Source organism: Mus musculus, chromosome 12 (assembly GCF_000001635.26).
Source record: "Mus musculus strain C57BL/6J chromosome 12, GRCm38.p6 C57BL/6J".
Taxonomy (NCBI): domain Eukaryota; kingdom Metazoa; phylum Chordata; class Mammalia; order Rodentia; family Muridae; genus Mus; species Mus musculus.
In genome coordinates this window covers 111,158,162-111,185,275 of record NC_000078.6, presented here as the reverse complement: position 1 = coordinate 111,185,275, position 27,114 = coordinate 111,158,162, and the positions used below count along the sequence as shown (strand labels likewise).

The window sequence follows — 27,114 nt, the reverse complement described above, 5'->3', positions numbered from 1 at the left end:
TTTAATCCCAATACTGGGGAGGCAGAAGCAGGCTGAGTTTGAGATCAGCCTGGTCTACAAACCGAGTTCCAGGACAGCCAAGCTACAGAGAAACCCTGTCTTGAAAAACAAAAATAAATTAATAAATAAACAAACAAATAAATAGAAATGATGTTTGGTCCATCTCTTCCATTTCTAAAATTCCCCATAGTCTTTTAATAGTTCCACAATTGCTCAAATGTCTGAGGCTCAAGACAATCTCTTAACTATATGTCTATGCTAAAAAAAAATAATAATTAAAGGTAGATTAGCTCCAATATACGATGGCACAAAATAAACATTTCCCATATCAAAATGGAGAACTGAGGGCATAGCAGGGAACCATCAGGCCAAAGCAAGATCACCATTTCACAGGCACATCAAATCCCAAGGCTCCCAAGGCTCCCTGCTGAACGGGGCTCTCAGTTCCCACTGGACTGAGTAGCACCAGACTTCAGCTGTGCCCCTGCAGCACACAGGGCCCCTCTCTATCTCCGAGGTTTCAGTCTGTGGCTGCCACTGTTCTTAGGAGACATGTCATGGTCATGGCAGTTCCAGCATCTCCGAGTCTCGGGTGTAGTTTAGGCGTTACATCATAACTTCCCACTGTGACCTCTTGAGGCCTCACTGTAGGGTCTCCAACCCTACCAGACCTGGCTTGACTCCAGCAGCTTTCCAAAACCCTGGTGCAAGCTGCCTCTATTACCTCATAATCATGCCTTTTTTTCATGTCTGAAAACTAGGTGGACAATAAAGTCCTGCTGCCAGCTGAGGATACAGTCTGGCCCCTTCTCCACAGGTATCCTGGCTTCTCTGTGCCTTGACGGCGGAACCTGGGAAGTCACTTCTCTAGAGGTGTGTTTCCAAGCAGGAACTCCTTCCTCAGCGTTAGCCATCCAGTCTCTCTTTCAAATGCATCTTCTTTTTCACTAATTACCGCTCTTCTGATGGATGGGGTCTATTCTCAGAGCACCTCTCCTCTACTGTCTTAGTGCGGATTTTGAGGATTCTTTGATAGTGCTTATCTTGTAAACAGGTATAACTACTTCTTCCACACCACCCTCCCCTGCAACTTGAAACTTACTCAAACTCTGTCTTCACCAAACTACACACATTATCTTTGCTCTTCCCTACTGTAGATCTTAGTAAGAGCAGTAACAGTAACCATGCCAGCCTTGATGGTGTGCTGTCTTAAGTCTTCTTAAATTCCCTAGGCATAGAGGCATGCCTTGAATCCCAGCACTAGGCAGGCAAAGTTCGGAGGGTCTCTGTGGCCAGCCTGATCTACATAGAGAGCTCCAGGACAGCCAGGACTACATAGAGAGACCTCATCTCTAAATAGATAGATAGATAGATAGATAGATAGATAGATAGATAGATAAAATTCCTATTCCAGACAACTTGTTGCCTTTGAATTCAGCCGCACCCGAGTTTTTAGAGCATGGACAGCCTCCTGGAAGTCCTGAGCACACCTTTTCCATCCGCCTTCCCAGCGCATCTGGTCTTCTACAGTTTCTCCAGCAGGGCCCACTAAGCCCTGCTGATAGTACTCCAGGCTTTCTCTAGCCCTCAACTCCAAACTCTAAGAAACGCACTTCTGGGTCTGTCTGTGATGGGATTTCCCAAGAGGTTTAGCTGGTGCGGGTGACACCAGCACCTGGACCTGGGGCTCTGGAGTGAATACAGTGGAAACACAGAGGAGAGCCCTGAGCACCAGTGGTCATCTCTTCCCTGCATGATACACAGTATCCTTAAATCATTAGCTAAAGTTTCTTAAGTTGCTTCTTGTCTGTCTGGTCTTTGGTCACAGCAGCAAGAAAGCAGTCAGAAGAAAAACAATGATTCCAAGGGGTGGCTATTGCTATAGGTCCATCTGGATTTATATTCTAAATCCAGTCAAAGTTAACATACAGATTAAGCATCAACCCCAACTTTCCAGCCGCTGCTCACTCGCACAGTATACATGCTCAACACCCAGAAACAGGTCCATTAAATAAACAGGGCATGGTGCATGCCTTTGGTCTCAGCACTCAGGGGCAGAGGCTGACACAGGGAGAGATCTGTGAGTTTGAAGCCAGCCTTGTCAACATAGCAAGTTCCATGCCAGCCAGGACTACATAGTAACACTTTGTCTTGAAAAACAGAACAAAACAAACAAAAACAAAAACCCAAAACCAAGCAACTGGGTGTGATGGCACTTGGAGGAACTTCACGATGATCCTTGGCTACACTGAGTCCAAGGCCAGCCTAGGCTAAATGAGGCCATATCTCAACGTCTATTAAAAGAAAAAAAAGTCATGCCTAGAAAACCAAAAGGAAAAGCTTTACATATGAAGGTGTGGTTTCAAGGAGGGCTGCTCAGAAAGCTTCTCGGAGGTTAAACCGTTTCTGATAGGGTTCATTCCAAGCGTAACTAAAACCTGAAGTAGTTCCTAAGAACTCTAGGAAAAATTGAAACATTATCTACACTAATATAGCGTAAGACAAGGCAAGCCATGTTGTAAGAACCAGAACCCAAAAATAAGGCAAGCTGAGCTGGGCAAAGCTCCGGGTAGAGCATAGACTACAGAATAAGGCAGGCGAAAAACATGGCATCAACTGTGGGGAAGCCGCTGACCTTACACCTCGGTTACCGTCCTCCGAAGAGACTAACTACCCAAGCCTGGCCCACACTGGTTAGCACACTGTGGCCACAGTCACCACACTGTGGTACAGAAGACTCTGAAGGTAACAGTGGCAAAGAAGAACATGGCATCCAGTAACAGCCAGAGGCTTACAGAGAGCAGGCATTTTGTCCCATGTGATATTACAAAAAACTGGCAAATTTAATGAATTTTAAAAAAAAAAAGATAAGAAAAGTAGACACCATACTCAAAACTTACATTTGTAACCTCACTATGGCAAGAGACCTCAGAGCATATAAGATCAGAGGTCCTTGACCTCAAGAGTCACGAGAGGAGAAGGAGAAGACCCAGGGCCCCTGAGACTCCCATCAGTCCTTCTGGTGTATCACATACTTAAAGTAGAACATGTTTTTCATTCGTGCTTTTTGCACTCAAGGTCAGACACCTAGAAATGACCTGCTTGGGAAACAGTACCACTGACTTCCCAGACAGAAGTGTTGGGGCTCCCCAGGCAGACGCAAGCAGACATGACTCTTTCCTCATGATTCTAACACACTATGGTGTGAGAGGCAGACTTCTAGTTTCGTTATTCATCTCCACCCTCCTCATTCTTCTGTGACATCATCATCTGGTCTTTTGCTCATTTACTGTTGCAGCCGTCAGCTGAGAAAGGCTGAGAAGGCAAGAGCCACAGAAAATGAGATTTCCATGTCAGAGCTGATGCGTGCACCTTTATGCACACTAACTGCACACAGGTGCAAGTCCCACCCTTTTATGCAGAAACCAGCCACAAGTTTATTCTAACAAGCGAAGAAATCTCCTAGAATGATCTGCATGAAAAAAGGAAATTTATGATATACAGGCTTACTATTATTATTTTTTACCTTTTAAAAAATTTTATATGCATTGATGTTTGCCTCCATGTATGTCTATGTGAGGGCGTCAGATCCCTTGGAACTGGAGTTACAGACAGTTGTGAGCTACCATGTAGTTGCTAGGAATTGAACCTGGGTCCTCTGGAAGGGCAGACAGTGTTCTTAACCACTGAGCTATCTCTCCAGCTCCACTATTATTTTTTCAACTAAGCTTTTTAAAGAACAAACAGAACTACTAGCCAGGCATGATGGACTTGTCTTTAATCCCAGCACTTGTGAGGCAGAGGCAGACAGATATCTGAGTCTATAGGCCAGCCTGGGCTACAGAATTAACTCCAGAACAGCTGAGGCTACACAGAGAAACCCTGACTTGAAAAACCAAAGAGAACTGAAATACTACCTTAAATTTCTTAACATGAGTTCCGAGTAACCTTGCTAAATAAACTCACAGGAAGAGGCCACAAACCCAAAGCTGCTCCTAGAAACCACTATCAAACTCTTAGACTCTGGTCACAGGTAACAGTGAGGCTCACTGCTGAGCCCACCCCAGGGCTCCGCCCACCTGGGATCCCTCCACTTAGGGAAGAAGCAGGAAGGGCCACTACTGCAAAGGCAGCTTGGGTCACACAGCAAGACCGGGTCTAGAGAAGAGTAAAGTAGCTCCTGACGGGGAATGACACACAGATTTGATTTGGCGACTGCCACGGTATGAATGGTGACCCTCCAGAGTTTACTCAGAGTCTTCATTAACAGCACTGAATCCATTCAAAGGCTTAGCTGACACTACTGCTGAGAGAGCACTGTGCTATTTGAGTATCACACACACTGGTGGGTGGTCACAAGTCTTTTATACTCTTCACATCAGCACAATCCCATCTGCATTCCACCGTTTAACTCCGGAAGGCTTCTTTAGAGACCTTGCTGTCTAGGAGTTCTGAGCAGCCATACTCAGCAATGCCATCAACAACATCGGTAACAACAGACCTGAGACCACAATGAGAAAGGAAACCCTGATCTAGACGTTCCAACCACACAGGCATCGGAGTGTAACCATCTTGGATCCTTGAAGCCAGATCAGCCACCAGACAGATCTCAGTGACTGCCTTCCACCAATGCTATCTGCAAAGGAAGAACCAGATAAAGTACACCTTTGCCCTGTCACAGCATCAAGGACAGAGGACCCTTCCTGAGTCTCGAGGCAGACATGTATGATAAAGGTAATGACAGCCATGATCTTCCCAACTGTCAGGGGAACTCTTGGCCTTAAAGCCAATACCATAGTCATGCTAAGATGGGCTGGCGAGATGGCTCAGCGGGTAAGAGCACTGACTGATCTTCTAAAGGCCCTGAGTTCAAATCCCAGCAACCACATGGTGGCTCACAACCACCCACAATGAGATCTGATGCCCTCTTCTGGTGCATCTGAAGTCAGCTACAGTGTACTTATATATAATAAATAAATCTTTGGGCCAGAGCAGTCAGGGACTGAGCAAGTAGAGTTGACCAAAGCGAACAGAGGTCCTAAAAATTCAATTCCCAACAACCACATGAAGGCTCACAACCATCTGTACAGCTATAGTGTACTCACATACATAAAATAAATAAGTCTTAATAATTAACATAAAAAAGAAACATTGGAAATAAGAAAGTATGTGGTATCATCACCATGTCTGCTTTGAAATCCTCCTAGAATTTTCTATATGATTGGAGATAGGGGAGACCAGGTGTCAAAATTCTATATGATGTATTATTCTATATAAACATGATGTACCTTTTGGTATCTTGATAACAATGCTAAAGATATCCCAGAAAGAGGAAATTACAAACCAATGTCCCTTATGAACATAAGCACAAACCTCCTCAGTAGAACACATAACCCAGGATCTGTTAAAAGGACTGCATACATGACAAGTCAGGATTTACTCAGGGGATGCGAGGATGATTCAGTACACATACTCATTAGGGCTAGAGAAACAGATCAGTTAGTAGGACTGCTTGCCATGCAAGCATGAGTACCTGAGTTTCACACACACACACACACACACACACACATACACACACGCGTGCGTGCGCGCACGCACACAACTCTAACACAGTATTCTAATAGCACAAAGGAAAAAAATACATGCTCATTCAGAAACTACAAAAGAACTTGACAAAATTCAACAACCTATTATGATTAAAAACAGAAAACTAAGGCCAGGAGTAGTGGCACATACCTTTGATCCCAGCATGCAAGAGAATCTCTGTGAATTCAAGACCAGCTTGGTCTACAAAGCAAGCTCTAGGACAACCAGGACTCAACAGAGAGACCCTGTCTCGAAAACAAAACAAAATCAGCAAACATGAACAGACCAGAACAGGAACTTCTTTACTATAACAAAGAGCCTTTAAGGCTTTGCACTAAACCCCTACTCATGCTGGCCATCAAACCCAGGGCCCTACAGAGGCTAAGCACTGAACCAGTGAGAGACTGACAGGTTCCTCTAAGATCAGAAGCAATACAAGGGGTGTTCACCTCCATTGTGAGCTTCATATTATCTTGGATACTTGAAGATGCAGTCATTAGGTAGAGAGGAAGAGGGGGCTGTTGGGGGGGAGGGAGAGGGAAGTAGATAGATCAGGTTGGAAAGTGCATGCAAAGTATCTATTTGCATGTAAAATGACTCAAGAATGTTCGACAAGGGCTTAGAGAGATGGCTCAGAGGTTAAGAACACTGGTTGCTCTTCCAGTGGATCTGGGTTCAATGCCTGGAACCCCCAACCATCTGTAACTAAAATCTGACGCCCTCTACTGGCCTCTGCAAGCACTAGACATATGCACAGTGACAGATACACAAGCACAATCCCCAGACACGACAGTGGTGGGGCACACCTTTAATCCCAGTGCTTGAGAGGAAGAAGCAGGTAGATCTCTTGAGTTCAAAGCCATCCAGGTCTACAGAGCGAGTTCCAGGACATCCAGGGTTACACAGAGTCACAAAGAAACAAACAATCCATAAAATATATATCTGTTACCAGCAACAGATGAATTCAGTAGTTATAGCATATCAAAATAGAAAAGAAAAAAAAAACAATGCTTTTATACATCACGAACAACAATCCAAGATGGAAAAAAAAAATTCTATTTACAGTAGATTCCACAAGAACAAACTATTAAGGAATAAAATTACCCAAGAAGATAACTATTTATACACGAAACTACAAGGTAATAATGAAAATAAATGGAAAGAGGCTGGGGACAGGGGCTCAGTGTAGAGGAGGCTCAGGGGGCTCGGTGTAGAGGAGGCTGGGGGGGCTCGGTGTAGAGGAAGCTGGGGGACCTCTCAGCATAGAGGAGGCTCTGGGGGTTCAGTGTAGAGGAGGCTCTGGGGGTTCAGTGTAGAGGAGGCTCAGGGGCTCAGTGTAGAGGAGGCTGGGGGGCTCAGTGTAGAGGAGCTGGGGGGGCTCAGTGTAGAGGAGGCTGGGGGGCTCAGTGTAGAGGAGCTGGGGGGGCTCAGTGTAGAGGAGGCTGGGGGGCTCAGTGTAGAGGAGGCTGGGGGGGCTCAGTGTAGAGGAGGCTGGGGGGGTTCAGTGTAGAGGAGGCTGGGGGGTTCAGTGTAGAGGAGGCTCGGGGGTTCAGTGTAGAGGAGGCTGGGGGGGTTCAGTGTAGAGGAGGCTCAGGGGCTCAGTGTAGAGGAGGCTGGGGGGGCTCAGTGTAGAGGAGGCTGGGGGGGTTCAGTGTAGAGGAGGCTGGGGGGGTCAGTGTAGAGGAGGCTCAGGGGGGGCTCAGCATAGAGGAGGCTGGGGGGGTCAGTGTAGAGGAGGCTGGGGGACCTCAGCATAGAGGAGGCTGGGGGGGTCAGTGTAGAGGAGGCTGGGGGACCTCTCAGCATAGAGGACTGCCCAGGACTCCCAGCACCTAAGCTCCATCCCTAGCATCATGAGAGAAGCGAAGGAAGGAGGAGAACTGAGGAAATGAATGGGAAGACAGCCTTATTTGTGGACTGGAAGGCGGTATTGAGTTGGTAACTCCAAAGCAATCTAACTGATTCGGTGCAATCCCTATTAAAATTCCAGTGACCATTTTTACATAAACAGAAAAGCAACCCTTACAATTCACGTGAAACATCAAGGGGCTCAAAACTGTCAAAATGATGTTAAAAATGAGAAAGTTGGGATACTCTCATTTTCAAAGCTTGCTACTTCAATAAATATTTACTACAAAGCTACAACAATCAAAACAGTGCGGTGCCGACATTAGGATAGGCATACAGATCAAGAGATCTGAACTAAGATTCCAGAAATAAACTCAAGTATCTATAGCCAATACATTTTAAACAGAGGGCCAAGACCTTTTGATGGGGAGAAAATAATCTCTTCCAAAGTGGTGCTGGAAAAACTGGATAACGCCAATAAATAAACAAACAAACAGGAACTCCTATCTCGATCCAGATGCAAAAATGAACTCAAAATGGACCAAAGACGTAAACATAAAGTCTAAAACTATAAAACTCTTAGGAAACATAGTGGTAAAAAAGTCTTAATGATTTAACAGTGGATTCTTAGAGCTGACACCAAAAGCCCAAGTAACAAATGGAAGGAAACAAATGAACTCCAATTAAAATCTTTATGCAAAAGACACTATCAACAGCACCTATGGAGCATTCTATTCAGCGGGAGAAAATAGTTGCAAATTGTGTACCTAAAGGGTTTCATGTCTACACTAAATAAAGAATTCTTATAACGCAACAAGAAAAAAATCAGCGCAATTAAAGGAGAGTCAAAGGGCTTAGACATTTGAAAACCATACAAATGGACACCAAGCACGTTAGAGACATTTACTATCGCCGGTCATTAAGAAATAACAAGCCAGAAAGACAGTGACACAGTAATTCCCAGACTAGAGTACCAGAAGTCAGTGAAGATGTGCAGAAGCTGGGACACTGCTGCTGGGAACAAGCTACCCTCACACGTGCAGAGCCACCAACAACTGCTCTGTGAGATGAGATGCATCCAGGAGAAAAGGGAACACACATACTCTAAACACCCACTTATGGCAACTTTACTCCTAACAGTAAGGAGGATGAAAACTAAGTGCTCACAAACAGATGAAAAGATAAAAGTGTAGACACAGAAGAACATATGCACAGGACACAAAATGGATTACTACTCAGTCACCGAAGAAACAAAGTAACATACAATACCTCCCTGGATACACCTCAGGGACATCACCCAGACACAGATGGTTATCACTGACTGTGCGACTCCTCTCACAGGACATACTGAGAATAAGCAAATCCATGGACACAGACAGCAGATTAGATCAGGGCTTGGGAAGGAGGGAGGGAGGTGATTACTCAATGGGTTTGCAATATAATGTTAAACTACAAAGGCCCAGTAGCTGAATGACATTTGGAGTGCACTAGATACACCTGAACTGTATACTTTAGAATAGTTAATTTATATGTCATATGAATTTTGTCTCCGTGGAAGAAAATGCTGAACTGTAACTTATGGACTCATTTGTTTTATTTTTAAAAGGTTTATTTATTTACTTTATGTATTTGGGTACACTATCGCTCTCTTCATGCACACCAGAAGAGGGCATCAGATCCCATTACAGATGGTTGTGAGCCACCATGTGGTTGCTGAGAATTGAACTCAGGACCTCTGGAAGAACAGTCAGTGCTCTTAATCGCTGAGCCGTCTCCAGCCCATGGACTCATTTATATAAATATCTGACTACCAACCATATGCCAGAAACCCTCTTCATTAAGGTGATAAACTTTTTTTTTTTTTTTTTGGTTTTTCGAGACAGGGTTTCTCTGTGTAGCCCTGGCTGTCCTTGAACTCACTTTGTAGACCAGGCTGGCCTCGAACTCAGAAATCCGCCTGCCTCTGCCTCCCAAGTGCTGGGATTAAAGGCATTCGCCACCACCAACCGGCGATAAACAAATTTTATACGAAAGAAAAGAAGCAAGTAAGATTATGAGAAACATAAGCTATTTTAAGAGAGTTTAGAGAAGATCCTTCAAATATTTTAAAAGAGATCTGAATAAATCAGAAAGCATTATTCCTGATAAATAATGGGAGAGAAATAATAGATTAAAATACAACCTATCAAAATTTAATCACATGCAAAAAAAAATGCTTTCTTAAAAAAAAAAAACAGGGATATCTAAATATAGCTGTTCCTTTTATGCAAATATAGTATGACTTTGATTTCCAGATATTTCACCTTCTGATCTAAAGACTTTCTTAGCTGGGCATGGTAGCTCACACCTATAATTACAACACAGCCTCAGGAGAATGAAGCAAGGAGTTCCCAAGGTCAGTCCTGACTACACAGCAAGACCCTGCTCTAAAAAGAGGAGAGACGGGAAAGAACTTTCTTCATAGTTCAATAAGGTCCTCCTTCGACCCCATGTGAAAGGTGTTCTTCTGGCCCAGCCCATACACTCCAAGAGAGTCTGCCTTTCACCTTGCTGATAACATATGCACAAGGAAAAAGGAGAGCAATTACCACTCCTTTTAAATTATTTTATTTCCTGAGACGGGTCTTTAAATAGTCCAAGCTGGCCTCAAACTAGTTATGTAGCCTAGGCTATATAATTTCTTTACCCTCCTGCCTGGTCTCACAAGTACTGAGATTGCTATAGGTGCTATAGTAACAGCAGGAATTATCGCTTGTGATATGCTCACTTCTCATATTCTGTTACTTGTCACTTCTTTTTAATGTATCTGTCTGTGGTATGTATACATGAGTGAAGATGCCCTGGGAAGACAGATGAGCCTGGTCCTCCAAGAGCTGGAGTTACTAGCCGGTGTGAGTCAGCAGGCACAGGTGTGGGAACTGAGCTCTGAATGGGTAAGCAATCTCTCCAGGACCCCATTACTCCTCACAATTACTTTCCTATTGTTGCAAAACATACGTAATATAAAATGTACCATTTCAGCCATCTTAAGGATATAGTTTATTGACATGAAATTATTCATAATACTCTCAGCAGGACCCATCACCACAGCTCTGCATTCCACAGAATACTGAATCTAGAGATGGCAAGGCACTTGACACCACTGTCAGTTACAGGAAGAACCTGAACTCAAATGTCTGAGTCCTCCCACACATGAACGTCTCACTTTTTAAGATCTTCTTATTCTATGTACATGAGTGTTTTGCCTGCATGTATGTCTATGCACTGGATATATGCCTGGAGCCCACGGAGCCCAGAATCCCTGGAACTGAAGCCAATAACGGCTGTCAGACATCAGGTGGACATTGGGAATTGACTCCAACTCTACTGCAAGAACAAGCCAGTGCTCTTAACTACTGAGCTATCTCTCCAGCCTCAAATGTGTCTCATTTCCATTTACATTTCAGGCTGAACTGTGTTAAAACAAAGGAGGAAACAACCCCCTTACAAAGTTTGTCATCTCACAGCTGGGCAGTGGTGGCACACACCTTTGATACCAGCGCTTGGGAGGCAGAGTTCTCAGGTGGGTCTCTCAGTTCAAGGCCAGCCTGGTCGACAGAGAGAGTTCCAGTACAGACAGGGCTACACGGAGAAACCCTGTCTCGGAAACAAGAAACAAAAGTCTGTCATCTCAACCTAGAGCTCTATCAGAGAGGCAGCAGAACTTGCTTGAGTCTGGAAAAGGCAGGAGAGTGTCTCAGACACACGGATGTCCTTGGTTCTCATACCTGTAACCTACTTTTGTCGAAAAGAAAACTAACAGCCCCCTATCAAGCCAGGGACTTGGGCTGAGTCCTGGTGTCCAGCCCTCCCTGGAGTAGGAACATGTCCAGGAAATAAGCGCCATACCTCTGGCCCAGCAGACCTGAGCCTTTCCTGGTTCCACATCAAAACTTCACAGTGGCTCTAGCCGAAAAGCTAGATCCTCTGAAACAGCCAGCATCACTTCCCTGCTAATTGGGGGAAAGGCCTCTTTGCTTTTAACTTATATTCCCATAAGCTCTCTGTAGTTATAATTAAGTTTTCGATAAATGGGTGCTGCGCTATAACCATGATGCTCTCTACAGAGTGACCAGGCCTCAGGGACTTGTTCACCACTAACAAGCTAATGTTTGTAAAACTCTGTAAAGATATGATGACTAAATACTATCATTATTAGTAGACTACTGGTTTAAATGTAAATAAAGAGAGATAAAGAGGAAAGAGAACACATTAGTAAATCTGGTTAGGGACTGCTATATACGGCAAGATGTACTCAATATCTGAACCACTAGGGTAAAGAGTACCTGATTTTTTTTTTCACTGATGGAGATAAAACCCAAGGCCTTACTCTAGGCTCTACCACTGAGCTTCAACCCCAGTCCTTAGCTAGGCTTGTTATGAATACAAGTGTACAAGTGTTACAGCTAAGGAATGAGCACTGACTAGGGAGGAGGAGCCAAGAAGATGTCAGTAGAGAAAGGCGGCATGAAGAACTGCTCTAACAATCCACGATGTATTTGAAGAACACTGGATAGGGAACAAAATAAAATCTATACTCACAGAACAAAACCAACATATCTACAAGTGAGTAAAATCTACAGCTGCACTGGAACCAGCTGCAGTAAGACATGTCTGTAAACCCTGTCAGCACTTAGAGGCTGAGTCAGGAAGACCAGAAGTCCCAAGACAATCTGTGCTACATAGTGAGCGTGAGGCCAGAGTGAACTGTATAGGGAGACTTAGCATCAGAAAACAAAGCCATCAAACCACCTGCTTAAAGCGCACGGAGCTGTGGTGAAAGCAGGACCTCTAGAAAAGCCCTCTGCTCTTCCTCTCCTCTCCTGCCAGGGGTGCGGTTCCAGCCTCAACAACTAGTCAGTTCCCTTTTCCTGTTCCCTTTCCTATGAAGGACAGCCATGGAATCACCTTAGACTCATGGGACTTAACTCAATGACACTCCTCTTCATCTCGGCTGTCTTACTCCAGTTACGCTGCAAGGAAATTCCCTGCATAGCCTGTTATCCAAATCCCACAGCACTCATGTTCACCTGTTACAGCCCCTACCATGTCATCACCCAAGGATTCTCCTCGCTTGGCCATGGCATGGAAGCCACCAGAGTGGTTCATGTTCCAAAAAGGAGGAAGAGAAGGAAGAAGAGGAGGATGAAGAGGAGGAGGGTGAAGTAGTAGAAGAGGAGGAAAAGGGGGGGAAAAAAGAAAATATTTAGTTTAATTCAATACAGGTTGAAAATCCCTTCTTCAAAACACCTGGAAACAAAAGTATTTCAGATGAGTGGTTAGAATCTGGGGCTTCGAGGAGAGCCATGAATAAATACAAGGTATCTTTTGGAGAATCAATTCTACTAAAAGATTAGGAGCAGAGTATGTTGATGCTAGAACAGATCATTGAGTACAAAGTATCTTCACAGTAAGATGAAACTCCATGGGCTTGCCTTGCCCACCCTATGGCAGTAGAGTCCTACAGAAAAGCCTCCTGAAACCCATACACTTAATTTACCCCATAATAAGGCTACAACAGACACTATTAATCCAAAAAGCACAGAATTTAATTTCCAGTGTAAAGTTAGGATGTCTAAGCATTAATGGGCAAAGTGCTCCTGAGAACTCATTTCCCTGTTCTTCCTAGAAAGTTACAAGTTTGTATAGAAGAAGTTTCCCTACCAGGTTAGTGATGCAAAGTTTCCCTACCAGATTGGTGGTACACACCTTTAATTCCAGTATTCTGGAGGCAGAGACAGAGACAGGTAGATCTCTTGAGAGTTTGAAGCCAGCCTGGTCTACACAGCAAGTAAGTAGAGAGCCCCTGTTTCAAAACAAGAACAATAAAAAGTAGTCGTTTCCCAGTGTGTAAGTCCCTCTAATGTATCATAGCTGCAGGAGGAGTAGCATCCAGGAAAATGACCAAAGGAGGCACTAGGTTTAGCTACAACACAGGCTCAAAGCCCAGTGAAACTCTGAGGCCTGTCATGTCTTCTCTTCCCTCCCACCTTGGAGAATCTGAGCACATTCACCGAGCACTTGCCATGTGCCTGGCCCTTGTGAAAGGAGCTCTGCGTGGCACACACCTACCTACCTCCTGTGCATGCAGACCTCCAAATGCACACTAGCCTGACAGAGTTCATATGTCCACCTTGGAAAGCCTCTTCAAAACTATTATGACTTAGCCTGGCAGTGGTGGCGCACGCCTTTAATCCCAGCACTCGGGAGGCGGAGGCAGAGGCAGAGGCAGGTGGATCTCAGTGAGTTTGACACCAGCCTGGTCTACAGAGTTCCAGAACAGCCAGGGCAGCCCGAGAGCCTGTCTCAAAAACAAACAAAAGTCTTCGTGACCCCTAGAGCTACTTTTTCCCTGGAACGCTGCTTCCTACTGTCTGAAAGGCTGTATCATTCCACTTGGTTTTTCAGCTTAACCTTTCTCACTGCTTACATGATACCAGGCTTCTCATTCATATGGCCCTAGTGGTCTGGATGTATAATCAGTGTTTGAACTGGAAAAGAAATTAGGATATTAGAACAGCAGTTCCTGGGCTGGAGAGATGGCTCAGTGGTTAAGAGCACTGACTGCTCTTCCAGAGGTCCTGAGTTCAATTCCCAGCAAACACATGGTGGCTCACAACCATCTGTGATGGGATCTGATGCCCTCTTCTGGTGTGTCAGACACACCAGCAATAGTGTATTCATATAAATAAATAAATCTTAAAAAAAAATAGCAGTTCCTGATACTTTTCTCAGGAAAATGGCCTCATGAAAAGTTACCAAATAGCTCCATTTCATTGTTTCCCTTTACGTTGTTTGTGGAGGTCAGCGGGCAATCTGCAAACTCTGCCTCCCTCCTTCCACCAAGCTCAGATCATCAGGCTTGGTGGCAAGCCCCCTTGCCTACTGAGCCATTTCACTACCCTCTATTTAATTTTCAAATGGTTCAAATCAACAGGAAGCAAATTTTCTTTTAAAAATGAAATCATACAATGAAACATTGGGGACTGAGAGACAGCTCATGGAATAAAGACACTTGCCTCCCAAGATGTTAGGCTACCTGCCTGAACTCTACCAGCAGAACCCATGTGACTTTGAAAACTGACTCCACAAAGTTGTCCTCTGACCACTACATGCCCAAAGTGGCACGAACCCACTGTACACACACACTGTACACATACGATAATAATAATAATAAATAATTTTTAAAGATGAGACACAGGGTCCGGCATTTCATTTCTTGAGAATGAAAATGTTTCAGCCCATCAGTAAGGAGCAGAGTGTAGATGTGGAGAGATGTGTTCTGTCTCCACCACCACCACCACGGCCTTTTCAGATTTCCTACCTACAACCGTGGTTCTCAACCTGTGGCTCATGGCCCCTTTGGGAGTGCCATGTTAGATATTCTGCATATCATATAGTTACATTATAATACATAACAGTAGCAAGATGACAATTATAAAGTAGCAATGAGATGTTATGGTTGGGGTCACCACAACATGAGAAACTGATTTAACCGCCACAGCATCAGAAAGGTTGAAAACTATGGACATACAAAGCGAAACAGTAGGCACAGCACCGTGCGACGGCTCTGTCTGGTGTCACTGTGTATCCCTTCCATAAACCATGCCCTTCAGTCAGAGGCAGCCAGACCACTCGGCTCCAAATCACACGGGAGCCTGCAAGAGCAGAAGGGCAGCACAGGATATCACAGACTGAAAAACTGACTACCAGCATCATATAGACCAGCAGGGAGGAACAGGGCAGCAAACTCACAGGTCTCATCTCATATGGTAGAGGTCCTCTACTGCCATTCGCAGGCCCCTTACAAGTAGGGCCAGATTTCCTAAGGCTGAAGCCAACTGGGGTGCCTTTCCCAAACATATCTCTGACTAGTCTGGGCAGCCAGGAACTTTCCCCTTACAGTAACACACACACACACACACACATTTGCAGACTTCTATACACAACCCACTAACTCATTTCCCCCTACAAAAGTGGACAACTTTCCTTGGTTTTCCTGATAGAGAATCAACTCTCTGAGGGTGGGACAGTGGCTTGATTTTTTCTTCACTCTTCCTGCGGGAAGTTCCTGTGCTGGGGTCTCAGGCAAATCTTAAGCGAGCTCTGGCATTGCCCTTCACTGTCCACCGGGGCCCAGACGCCCCAGATTTCTACAGATCAAAAGCAGGTGCTGTGACTAACTCATGCTAGTGTAGTGTAACTAGATTATGGGAACTCAGGGCACGTTAATTGAACATTAATTAAATGAGCAAGACTCCCAAGTCACAGTTAATATAATGTGCTTGTCTGAATGCAGCAAGATGCCAGCCTGACTCCTGGAGGGGCCAGAAGCCAACAGTCACTTGCAGTACTCACATCCCGCTCCCTGACAGGTGACCCCAAGTCTGTAAGCACCAAGAAGTCTCACCAAACAAAGGGTCTATATTTGATAGAAACCTCACCTACTTCTTCCTAGATTGGCCTGTCATCCCAAATCTTTCCTGGAATAGGCAAAACAAAAAAGGCCTTCCAAAATCAACAGACATTTTAATTAACTAAGTATCATAGAAATTATACAAATATATTTAATGTTCCTTCTTTAGTTTTTTTTTTTTTAATAGAATTTTCTTTTTCTTTCTGTCAGCTCCTCTGGGACCGCACCAGTTCCCAGCTACCTCTCTACTCCCTTCTTGTCTGCAGGCCTCTAGGCTGCCCTCGCTCTGGCTCCAAGCCTAAGCAGTCTCACTCTCAAGGCCTCGGCTGCCTCTCGCTGGTCACCTTCCAAATCCTTCAGCCTCACCTTCCTCACTTCAGCTCTCTTCTCAGCCCCCCTCTCTGTCTGAAATGTAATATATACATATATATATATATAATATATATATATACATATATATATAATATATATACACATATATATACATTATATATATACACACATATATATACATATATATATATATATATATATATATATATATATATATACACACACAAATATCAACCAAAAACAACTAGTTTTTCTTCTGAAAATACTTGCAAAGATGCAGATAGGGGTTCTGATTCCACAAAATCAGACTATGGCCTTGGGTTATGAGACTTCTCTGCTAACAATTCTGAAATTGACTATTGAGAAGAAATTAAGCTATTGCATAATATTTGATAGGTTAGCTCATTTGCTGTCTGGAGAGTCTTACTATACAAGATGAAAAAACAAAGATGGGCAAATTTAATGCAATTTCCTTTGTGTGTTTGAGCTAGCTCAGGCTTGCAACACCACAGTGACAGTTTCATCTCTCCTGAGGTAGTTTCAGCATAATAAAGAAGGATTTTAAGGGAATGATAAATCATGCTCAGCCTTGGGCTCATTAGCATATGTATCCTGACAATACCCCAGAAAGTCCTTCCTCATTCACACTGATTCTAAGGGATCCTAGCAAAAGTGTTTAGAGAGAAATCTCAGACACAGGGAGAGCAAGCATCCGTTCCTAGATCCCAGGTAAATGAAGGACTTTCTTCAAAGCACCAGCAAGAGCAGCAGAAACAGACTGCTGCTACTGCCTGTTTCCAACGGAATGTCTCTGCAGCCTCCTCACTGAGGCCATCTTATTAATTCCAAAAAGAATGGATAGCATCCAAAAAAAAAAAAATTGGTTTTCTTTTCCCTCACAGAAAAATTCACATGAATGTCTTGTTTAAAAAATGCTGGAATTCTCCCTGGCCAGATTTTTGATTCCCCGACTTCTGCATTGTGACAGCTGGAACAGATGGTGTCTGGGTGAGACACCTTACATCTTAAACCTTGTCCCTGATAAGGTCTGATTTCAAACAGTGAGGCTGGACCCCAAGGTCTGCCAGGATGTATCACCAGACCCTACACACAGGGTTTTCTGACTCCTGTGATAAATTTCCCAGTTTTCAATTTGCTCTGGCCAAAGAATTTTCACCTTCAGACTAGTTCTTAATATATAAGATGTCACAATATGGCGAAAAGGGAAACATTTCCTCTCCTTTAAGTAAAGGATGGCTGTACACTATTTTGCTAAACACCCTACAATGATGCAGTATTTTCAACAGGCCATTTTCCAAGATCTGAAAAACACCAGAAGGTTTTAAGAGCTGACTGAGGGTTCCCCTGAACAATTTCTACATATAAGCATTTTACACACAATACAAAACAGCATTTCTAAAGATTTCACTTGTGTATCTAGTCACAGAAATGCTACCAAAAAAAAAAAAATTATGGCTCCTCTTCAGTTGTATGCTGTGAATGTAAATTAAGATGACAATACAACACTCGATAAACCCTTTAAGACTCCACAAAAAAAGAGCATACTTACAAATGTGTGTACGTAACACACACACACACCCTTCTATTTCATTCTCAAAACTGAGTCAAAGCTCAGTACAAAAGCCGTGAAAATAAAATCAGTTCCTTCAACCGATCATTAATCTGAATGCTTCTTCGATTTCAGAGCACGTCCACAACACTTCACCCATTTGCATGTTGTTGCCGTTTTAAATTAAAGGTAAAGAATTGTCCACGCAGAATTCTCTCTAAAGGTCTAATCCTGATACCCGGGTCCCCAACCGGTGGTGATGACAGTGTAGAAACGTGGCGAAACGTACATGAGCCATAGCCTGGCGCCTCCAAAACCTGCAAGCCCCGCGGCAAGGATCGTTTTAATGGCTCGCCCGTGGGGAGCCCACTCTGACCTTTGGTGTTAATCGAAGGTGGAAGGTGTGCATTCGGCCCCAGCTGGATCCCAGAACCGCCTGCCTTCCAGCCTCTCTGCAGCTCTCCGACTATGAATCAGTCATTCATCTGCAGAGCAATGACTCAGTATAAACTTTTAAATAATGGCTCAAAAACCCACCTCCACCAGCCAGGGCGAGCACGCTCATCTATGCGGGCACCCTGTCTCCGCCGCTCCGCACCGCGCCAAAGCCCCGGGCCTCGGAGATGCTGACGGCTCGGCACCCCTCGGGGCGGGCACCCAGGGCTCGAGGCCTGCCTGCCCCGTCTGCCCGGAGCGCCGGCGCCTCGGGCCCGGAGCTGGCCGCACACACAAAGTTTCCAAAGTTGGGGCGGCGGGCGGGCCGCACCGCAGACGGTGAGGCGGCCGGGCCTGGCAGCGAAGGACCCGCCGGGCCCGGGGCCGCCGCCGGGATGGAGCCGCCCGCCGCCCCGCCGCCCGCCGCCCCCGGCCCGCGACCTTACCCCGAGGCCCGCCCGTTCGGCCGGCTCAGGGGCGCCGCGCGCATCCTCCGCCGCCTTCTGCAGCGTCCAGCTCCCCGGGCAGCCCCATGTCGGGGGGCGGGGAAGGGCCGGCGGCCGCCGCCGCCGCCGCCGGCTGGAAAGTCCCTGCTGGGCTGCAACCCGGCTCGCGCACGCGGCGGCCGCCGGCCGCGCCGCCTCACGCACCCTCGCGCTGGCACTTCCTCTCGCGCGCTGGAAATCCCCGCGGGCCGCCTGGGCGCGCGCCCCAGCGCGCCCGCCCCCGCCGCCCGCGCGCGCCTCCCCGCCCCCCCCCTCATCCCCTTCGGCTGGCGCGCGCCCGCGCCCGTTGCTAGGGACCCTCGGCCCCGCGCTCGCCGCCGGCCTTAGCAACGGCGGCGCGCGCCCCAGGCCCTCAGGGCCCTGGCCCCTCCGCGCGCGCGCGCGCGCCCTCGCGCCCCGCCCGCGTCCCGGTCTTTCCGGGTCAAAAAGCCAGTCGAGCGGAGGGGAAGCAAGGAAGGTTCCTCGCCTTGCCACCTCGACGGGCGGCCCAACAGTCTCGCCTACTCGGGCACTCAGGTCCTTGCACCTGTAGAAGACACTCACTCGCGGGCGCCCATTGACACGCGTGCAGAGTTCGTTCCTAGTGTCTCCTGTCCAAGAACACACATCTTCACCGACAGAGTTCACAGGCAGGCGGGCAGGTCTCACAGTCCACATTAGCACACAGCCATGCCACCCTCACACATGCCCCTCGTATGCTCACAGGCGGGTCTGGTACCATCTGACCCAGCTCTAGGGGTTTAGCAGAGTCCTCCTCGGCTCCCTACATACCCACCCGAAGTGGATCTGCCCTGTGTGGACAGGGTGGCCAATTTGTCCTGGGTACTTCTCTAAGCCAGGGACACCCATTTCTCCAGCAGCTTCATCTTGCTGTCTCATGGTCACAGGGCCCCACCAGATGTCCCTACTGCCATGGCAAGATGGGAGCAAATGGGGGTCTATCCTTACAAAGTTCAGACACTTGAGCAAAGAGGCCATGATTGTTTCCAAGTCATCTGGAAGCTCACACATCCCTTCTCAATAAAGTTTGTCGGATCCTAGGCTGGAACGGAGACCAGTGTGACCAGGCTGCGCAGGAAGTCCAGCATCTTCTGTCCAGCTTACCTCATGGAATGTTCTAGAAGCCTGGATAGTCTGACAGGACATCTCTGAATGCAGTAGCCCAACAGGTGCCTGTTCGAGAGCCCACATAGGCCTTGCTAGCCAGGCTCAGCTAGGCCAGTGGCGCCCTCATCTGGGCCACAGGCCACAGTTCTGAGTTCAGAGTCAGGTCAGATCCAGGGTTCCCCAAGGCAACAGTGCTAGAACGACAGTCCCATCTATGAGGACCCTGGAGCTCACTATTAGCCCCTTTCCCCTCGTGGGTGTCTTTAATGGCCCGGAATGCTCAGAGTGCCCCTGCCTTCTTTAACCGTGTTCTCAGACCTCTACTGTTCGACCCCAGCCCTGTCCAGGGCACCTTTCTCACACGCCTTTCACGGCACAAGGAAAACTGCCCAAATCCAGAAAGGCTTCCTTCTCTAGGCTGCACTATTTGGACTCTTTTCAAATAAGCCACCAGGCAGAAGGTACAAAGACCTGTGCGTGGGGCTTCCTATGGCTGCGTGGCTCCTTTTATTCTCTGCCAAAGCACTAGTAAGCCTTCTTCAGAATGAGTGGGTAGAGTCCAGCCGCGTGGAGCTCTCTACGGGTGAGACCAGCTGCTGCTCCCCCACCCCGAGCCCTTCTTCTCCCATTTAGCAGCTCCAGACCCCCTGTTTTGGGGAAACACAGAGGGCAGCATAAAGAAGTTTGCCCCATCAGAGCCAGGGCTTTGGGGGCGGGTTTCTGGCCACCGCAGCGCCAGTTGCTGGGCAGAAGTGATGAGCAGTACGGAGAACCAATCAGAGGGCTCTGCTCTGGGCATTTCAAAAGCAAAGCTGGCTGTTCCCTATGGCAACGCTGAACAACACGCCGACACTGTTTCTGGACAAAGAAATTTCTCTCAGGAATTTATGTGGCCTCTCATGCTCAGTTTGCTGCATTTTAGGATGCATGCAGGTCTCGTGATGACTCACCGAAATGCAACTGTCCAGAAAGCCGCTCCCATCTGTTGTGCTAAGAGGAAAAGTATTCGTCGCATGGTGTCGGGGGCTTCAGGCCTGTGAACAGGTGTCATCAGGCCCCTCCCAGTGCCTCAAATGACAGCTCCAGGAGCAGAAGCCACCTGCCCCTGCAGGGCAGATGTGTGCTGAAGTGAGCTGACATTTCGCTCACTAAAACATTAAATACTAGCAAAGGAGAGACACACAGCAAAATTATAGTTTCAGTAAGACTTCTCAGCAAGTAGCTTTCAAACCTGTTGAATATGTGATACACACCCACATATTCATCAATACTTAATCCCAAACATGTAATGTGCTCTGATTATTCTGGTCTACTTGTTAATGTTTAAATGATTTTAGTTACTTATGTATCCAGTGTGTGTGTGTGTGTGTGTGTGTGTGTGTGTGTACACTGTGCATATGGGAACACACATCATGATTAAGTGTGGCGGTCAGAGGACAAAAGTCAGTTACCTCCCTCTGCCTTGTGGGTCACTGGGATCAAACTCAGATTGCCCGGCTTCACAGCAAGCATCCACACCTACTGAGCCAGCTTGCTGGCCCTATCTAGCTATTAATTTTAATACAGGGTTCCACTATGTAGACCAAGAGAGCCTCAAACTTGAAATTCTCACCTTCCCAAATGCTAGGATTACAGGCAAATTCCACTGCTCCCTAGCAAGCTTGGGTCTCTCTGGAGTTCTCTCTCTCTCTCTCTCTCTCTCTCTCTCTCTCTCTGTCTTCTGTAACCAAGGCTGGCCTCACGCTCACTATGTAGCTTCTATTACTTATTTTTATTATACTTTTAGTTATTTTTATTTGAGGTGGGGCACACTTGTGGAAGTTAAAGAACAATTCACAAGAGTCTATCCTTTTCTTCTACCATGTAAGACCTGGCAATCAAATTCAAGTCAAAAGGATCGGAATCGAGTGCCTTCACCACTAAGCCAGCTCAGCTCCCAATTTTATTTTTATCTATTTTTATTTTTATTTTTTAAATGCTGATCATGATGTCTAAACTTACTGGAGATTCGTGGCCACAAGTCCAATACAACATCTTTTGACTAAAAGATGCTGATGATGGTAGAAGGGTCCCAGCTTTGAGGTGACACTGCGTCCCGTTCCTGCCCAGTCCTGTCCCTCAGTGGACTCCTGCACAGAAGAGTCACACTATCAAAGAAGTGGGCTACAGGTCAGGACAGTTCACACAGGAGACACAGAGAGGCCTAAGGGTGACAGAGCACATTCCCAGGTCTATATCATGCTGAGGAGATGGAGGGCAGTGGGGAATGGGGGACATAGGAGGTTGGAAATGGGCCACATACACAGTTCCTTTCCTTTTTTTTTTTTTTTTTTTTTCTCATCTCTGTAGGCCAATCAGGAAACAAAAGTGTTCTCATTTTAAGGGATTCATCCCAGGATTCTTGTGTGCACATGTGCACACATGCACATACCATCTGTGCTTTCTCAAACACTTGCCTGAAATTGTACAAGGGAAAGAGAGTCCTGACGTGGTCTTTCTCCACCTGGTAGTTTTGACTCAGCCCCTATCTTTAACGTTTCCTGAAGATACATCCCACTCCACAGCTCTTCCAAGAAAAAGGGCTCTTCAGTGAATGTCACGGGAAGCAGGGGCATTATTTGCAAGCCCCACACAGCAAACCCCAGGAGACAAAGGGCAACACGGATTGATCTATCTATGCCTTCGGTCTGATCCCAGAGGCCATCTTTCCCTCGATGCTGGTTAGTCCCCTCCCCGACCCACAGGCTGGTTCCTTTGATTTTCCCGAACCCTTAGCAAACAAAAGCCAATGGCTGCTGGAATAGTCCAGTAGACGGCAGAGCTCCTCCCACACAGCAGCAGCCAAGGAAGCAAGGTGGGTGGAGCTACTCCATCCCGGGGGTGGGGGTGGGGGGGAGTGTCTAGAAATAGTAAGAATCATTCTAATCCTAGGCAATGCGACATCCTATCTTCCTGAAAACACTGGGAAATGGCATGCTCCCTCATCTTTAAAGCTTGAACGCCACATGGATGCAGAGGGAAGAACCCTCGCCCACCTCCTCTTCCAAACGTCTGCCCAGACCTGCTTGCCGAGGGAGCAAGCAGTGAGCGGCTTGGCATCCCTTCAGTCCTGCTAGCACAAAGCCAAGGATGTTCCCGTTCCGTTGAGCTTACCATCTAGTGGGTAGAAACGGAAATAAATCAACCACAGGTTGATCTATAGCAAGGGAAACTGAGGGACCGAGGGAAGGCAAGGGAGAGGAAGCCTGAGCAAGGGTCAGGGGAAAGGCAGATTAGGAGGCAGAATATGGACCGGAAGGAAAAGGGGCAAGGTACCATGTGGACTGCGGCATGAAAAGCAAAGGCCTTGAGGTCAGTGAGCACTCAGGGAGGCCAGTGTGACTACAGCCAGGAGTGGGGGCAACTCCAGGGGAGAGGAGAGGAGAGGAGGAGCCAAGGATGCCAGGCCCTGCAGGTTATGGACCGGCCTTTGATTTCCCTCTGGTATGGGATGCCCTGCCGGTATCCACTGCCAAGATTAAATAACAGCTTGTAGTCCATTAAAATCAACTTACACTCTTTTCCTCCGTTCGATAGATACACACAGCAAACTGGAACAACAATGACACATTATCTAACTATGTCACAAGAAGTCAGCTCTGGAAACTGCGGGGCAGAGGAGCTGCAGACAGACACAGGTATGGCCCAGCATCTAGAGCCTTCAGGAAGGAGGCAAATTCTTCTTGACAGGACTGTGCATCTAGAACTCATCTCTACACTGGAAGCCCTTAGGCCCTTCCTATAAGCCAGGGGAGAGGGGATGAAGCTGTTCTTTGATAGCTGACCTGGTGGGCGTCTGAAACCCACAGTAGATACCTGATGGCAGACCTCGCCTACCTACGTTGTGTGATGTCTTCTGTTCTGTTTTGGTTTGGGTGCTGAGATCAAACCCAAGGTTTTGTGCATGCCAGATATGCATGTTGTGTTTTTAGTTTAGACTCCAAGTGCCATGGAGACCTCTGTGCCAGCTTAAAAAAGGAGTCTACCTCAGAGCTATAGGAGAAAGAACCCATAGCTCGGGATCTGAGAGTCCTGAACACAGGGCCCATGAGCCAAACAATCCCGCCACGGCCCTCGGCTGGGTGGCCTTCACCTTCAGTGGCCACAGTGGTCAGCTTGGCTGCGAGCCCTCCCCCCACCCCCCGCCCCGACCATCCGGCAGGACCCAGGCTGGCTGGCATCTCAGAACCTTTCCCCCAGGTTGCACCTCTGACTCAGTGGCTTCATGCCTTCGGCATGTGGCATGTGTTATAGCACACACGTGGAGGTCATAGGACAGCTTTCGAGAATCGGCTCTTGCTTTGGACCTTGTTGAGGAAGGTTCGTATGATGCTGCCTTTGCCTGGTATACTCCAGGAGAGTATGGCATATGCCAGTGTCCACGTGCTTCTTCCTCCTGCCTCCCATCGTGCCAAGGGGTGCTGGGATGGGATTACAACATTTGGCTTGGTGGGTCTCTGACATCCACAAGTACCTTTCCTGGCTGCCCCTACCAAGCTGAATCTGACCTTGCTCTCCTGATCCTTCAACTTGAGTGCTGGGATTACAGGTCTTTGCAAAGACCAGGTTTCTCTAGCTAAAGCCTCCCAGAACATTTCAGTGAAGTGTTTTCTTTAAAAGGCAGACATAGCCAGTGGTTTTATAAAAATAACACACGCCTTTAATCCTCAGAAGGTAGAGGCAGGCTGATTTCCGAGTTCCAAGCCAGCCTGGTCTACAGATGGAGTTCTAGGACAGCCAGAACTACACAAAGAAACCCTGCCAGGAGAGAGAGAGAGAGAGAGAGAGAGAGAGAGAGAGGATTTTTGTCAACTGGACACAGCTTAGACACACCTGGGCAAAGGCAGTCTCAGTTGAGGAATTGCCTCCATCAGACTGGCCTGTGAGCATGGCTCTGAGGTATTTTCTTGACTCCTGATGACATGGGGAGGGGGGGATACAGCCCCCTAAGGGTTGCTGGACAAGCCAGTAAGTCAGCAGTATTCTTCCACAGTCTCTGCTTCACTCCTGCTTCTAGGTTCCCACCTTGAGCTCCCGTCCTGATGTCCCTCAGCTGTGATGGGAACGTGGAAGCTAAATAAGCCGTCTCCTCTCCCACGTGGTTTCCGTCTGGGCTCTAATGCAGTGACAGAGAAGCAAATTAAGAATGGAACAGAAGAATTCTAGAGCAGGACTGAGAAAGCAGAAGTTAGCTCATGAGTAACTGTGAGATCTTAGGAAGGCACTTGATCTCCGGGGCCCGGGTTTCCCCTCTTGCACAGCGGAAATATGCCGGTGAGCCCCACCCTGCCCCTTGGGAGCTGTGAGGGGAAGCCCTCTCTGGTAAGGACCCTGCAGCCACCATGCCACAGGCCTGCACTGGGGACACTTAGAATCTAAACAGTGCCCTGTTACTTCAGAAGGGACCAGCCTGGCTTCCCTAGGTGGGAAGGATGGTGGTAACTCAAGGCCAGCAGGATCGGTTGATGTAAACAAAAATTACAGCTGCCTTGAAATGTCAGAGGCAGCCCTGGGGTGTGGCATGAGCTTTCTCACCCTTTGCCCTGCTAAGCTGACTGATCTGTGTCATCTGTTCACTCAAGAGCACCTTCTGAAGAACTTCTGCCCCACAGGCCTCAGCTCAGCCACAGGAAGGCGTCCCAAATGTCCCAGCCCCTCACCATCCACACGATGTTTTCCAAACTGTCCAAAGGCCATCAGTTAAGTGGGTGTGACCAGCATCTTTAGAAGGAGGAGGAGAAAGAGAAGAAATAGGGGGAGGAGGAGGAGGAGGGGGGGAGGAGGAGGAGGAGGAGGAAGAGGGGGAGGAGGAGGGGGAGGAGAAGGAGGAGGGGGAGGAGGAGGAGGAGGAGGGGGAGGAGGAGGAGGAAGAGAAGGAGGAGGAGGAAGAGGAGGAGGAGGAGAAGGAGGGGGAGGAGGAGGAGAAGGAGGAGGAGGAGAAGGAAGAAGAGGAAGAGGAGGAGGAGGAAGAGAAGGAGGAGGAGGAGGAGGAGGAGGGGGAGGAGGGGGAGGAGGAGGAGGAGGGGGGGGGGAGGAGGAGGGGGAGGAGGAGGAGGGGGAGGAGGAGGAGGAGGGTGAACTCCAGGAAGAACCTCCAGCTTTGCTTCAGCATGATATACATGGGTATGTTTAAGCATCCAGAGATGCAGCTCTCACTGTGGGTCCTAATGAAGAAGCCTGCAGGCCACCAGACTGTACATAAAACCCAACTGTCATGGGAATGAGGTCTATGAAATCATATAGTTTAAAAGCTCACACCTGGGCCAGTTAGTGGTGGCACACGTTTCTAATCCCAGGACTCAGAAGGCAGAGGCAAGCAGATCTCTGTGAGTTCGAGGCCAACCTGGTCTACAGAGCAAATTCCAGGACAGCAAAGGATATACAGGAAAAACCCTGTCTCAAAAGCAAACAAAAAACCCACACCTGCTGATGGTTCTTCCACAAGCACTGCAAAGTGGAAGGTCATTGGCCCTGAACTGACACACAGGTAGGAAGTTGGGAAGTTTGTCACATTCAAAATTAAATGAAAGAGCCAGGGATATATATGGCTCAGAGGTTAAAGGCACTTGTCACTAATTTAACAATTCTGAAGATCTACATAGTTCCCCTGAATTCAATCTCCTCTACATCATATGTGGTATGTATACACACACACACACACACACACACACACACAAATGTAATTTTAAAAAATGACAGTGGCCAGGAGAAGGTTCAGTCAGGAAAGTGCTTTTAATCAAGCATGAGGGCTTGAGTTTGGATGCCCAGTGCCGCCGACACTGTCAGGGGCAGCAGTACAAGCCTGATATCCCAGACAGAGGAGGCTCCCTGGGGGTCCCCTGGGGGCTCCCTGGGAGCTCCCTGGCCTGCCAGTCTAGCCAAATGAGCAAGCTTTGGGTTCAGAAGGGGAGATTATCTCAATAAGATGGAAAATAGTTGAGGAAGATACCCAATGTTGATCCCTGTCCCCACATGTGCATGTTCATGGAAATACACATGTGCCACACATCGAAAAAAAAAACAGAGGAAAGAAAATACCTAATGAGACAGAGGACCTAGGGTCCATTTCACTGTTGTCTCCAGAAAGCCAAGGTCTTGAAAGCCTGGAGCAGGAGGCCATTGTCACCATTCATGGTGGAACGTCCTGGGTGCCCTCAGAATAGCTGGTTAAGTGGACTGTATGTGACAAAGCCAGTGGGTGGAAGAGGGAGTCGCCCACCCACACCAAAGTTCTA

At 47.3% G+C, this 27,114-nt stretch overlaps 1 protein-coding gene and 1 long non-coding RNA gene across 9 annotated transcripts in view; one reads left to right on the top strand and one right to left on the bottom strand.

The window, feature by feature from the left end:
• Traf3 (TNF receptor-associated factor 3) overlaps window positions 1–18,955 on the bottom strand; it is a 100,835-nt gene extending 81,880 nt beyond the window's left edge. For 3 of the 8 annotated variants that reach the window (NM_011632.3, NM_001364364.1, NM_001286122.1), the window contains exon 1: window positions 18,674–18,906. The gene's annotated coding sequence lies outside the window, so the exon portion shown is untranslated. Of the gene's footprint in view, window positions 1–18,168; window positions 18,278–18,329; window positions 18,620–18,673 lie in introns of those variants that run through there. The other 5 variants (XM_006515798.3, XM_006515802.3, XM_006515800.2 and 2 more) reach the window with 4 other exon arrangements.
• 4930595D18Rik (RIKEN cDNA 4930595D18 gene) lies at window positions 785–25,426 on the top strand. Its single transcript, NR_130987.1, has 4 exons — window positions 785–873; window positions 10,270–10,367; window positions 23,417–23,517; window positions 24,897–25,426. It is a non-coding gene; the product is annotated as an RIKEN cDNA 4930595D18 gene (long non-coding RNA).
• Window positions 25,427–27,114: the final 1,688 nt, after the last annotated feature.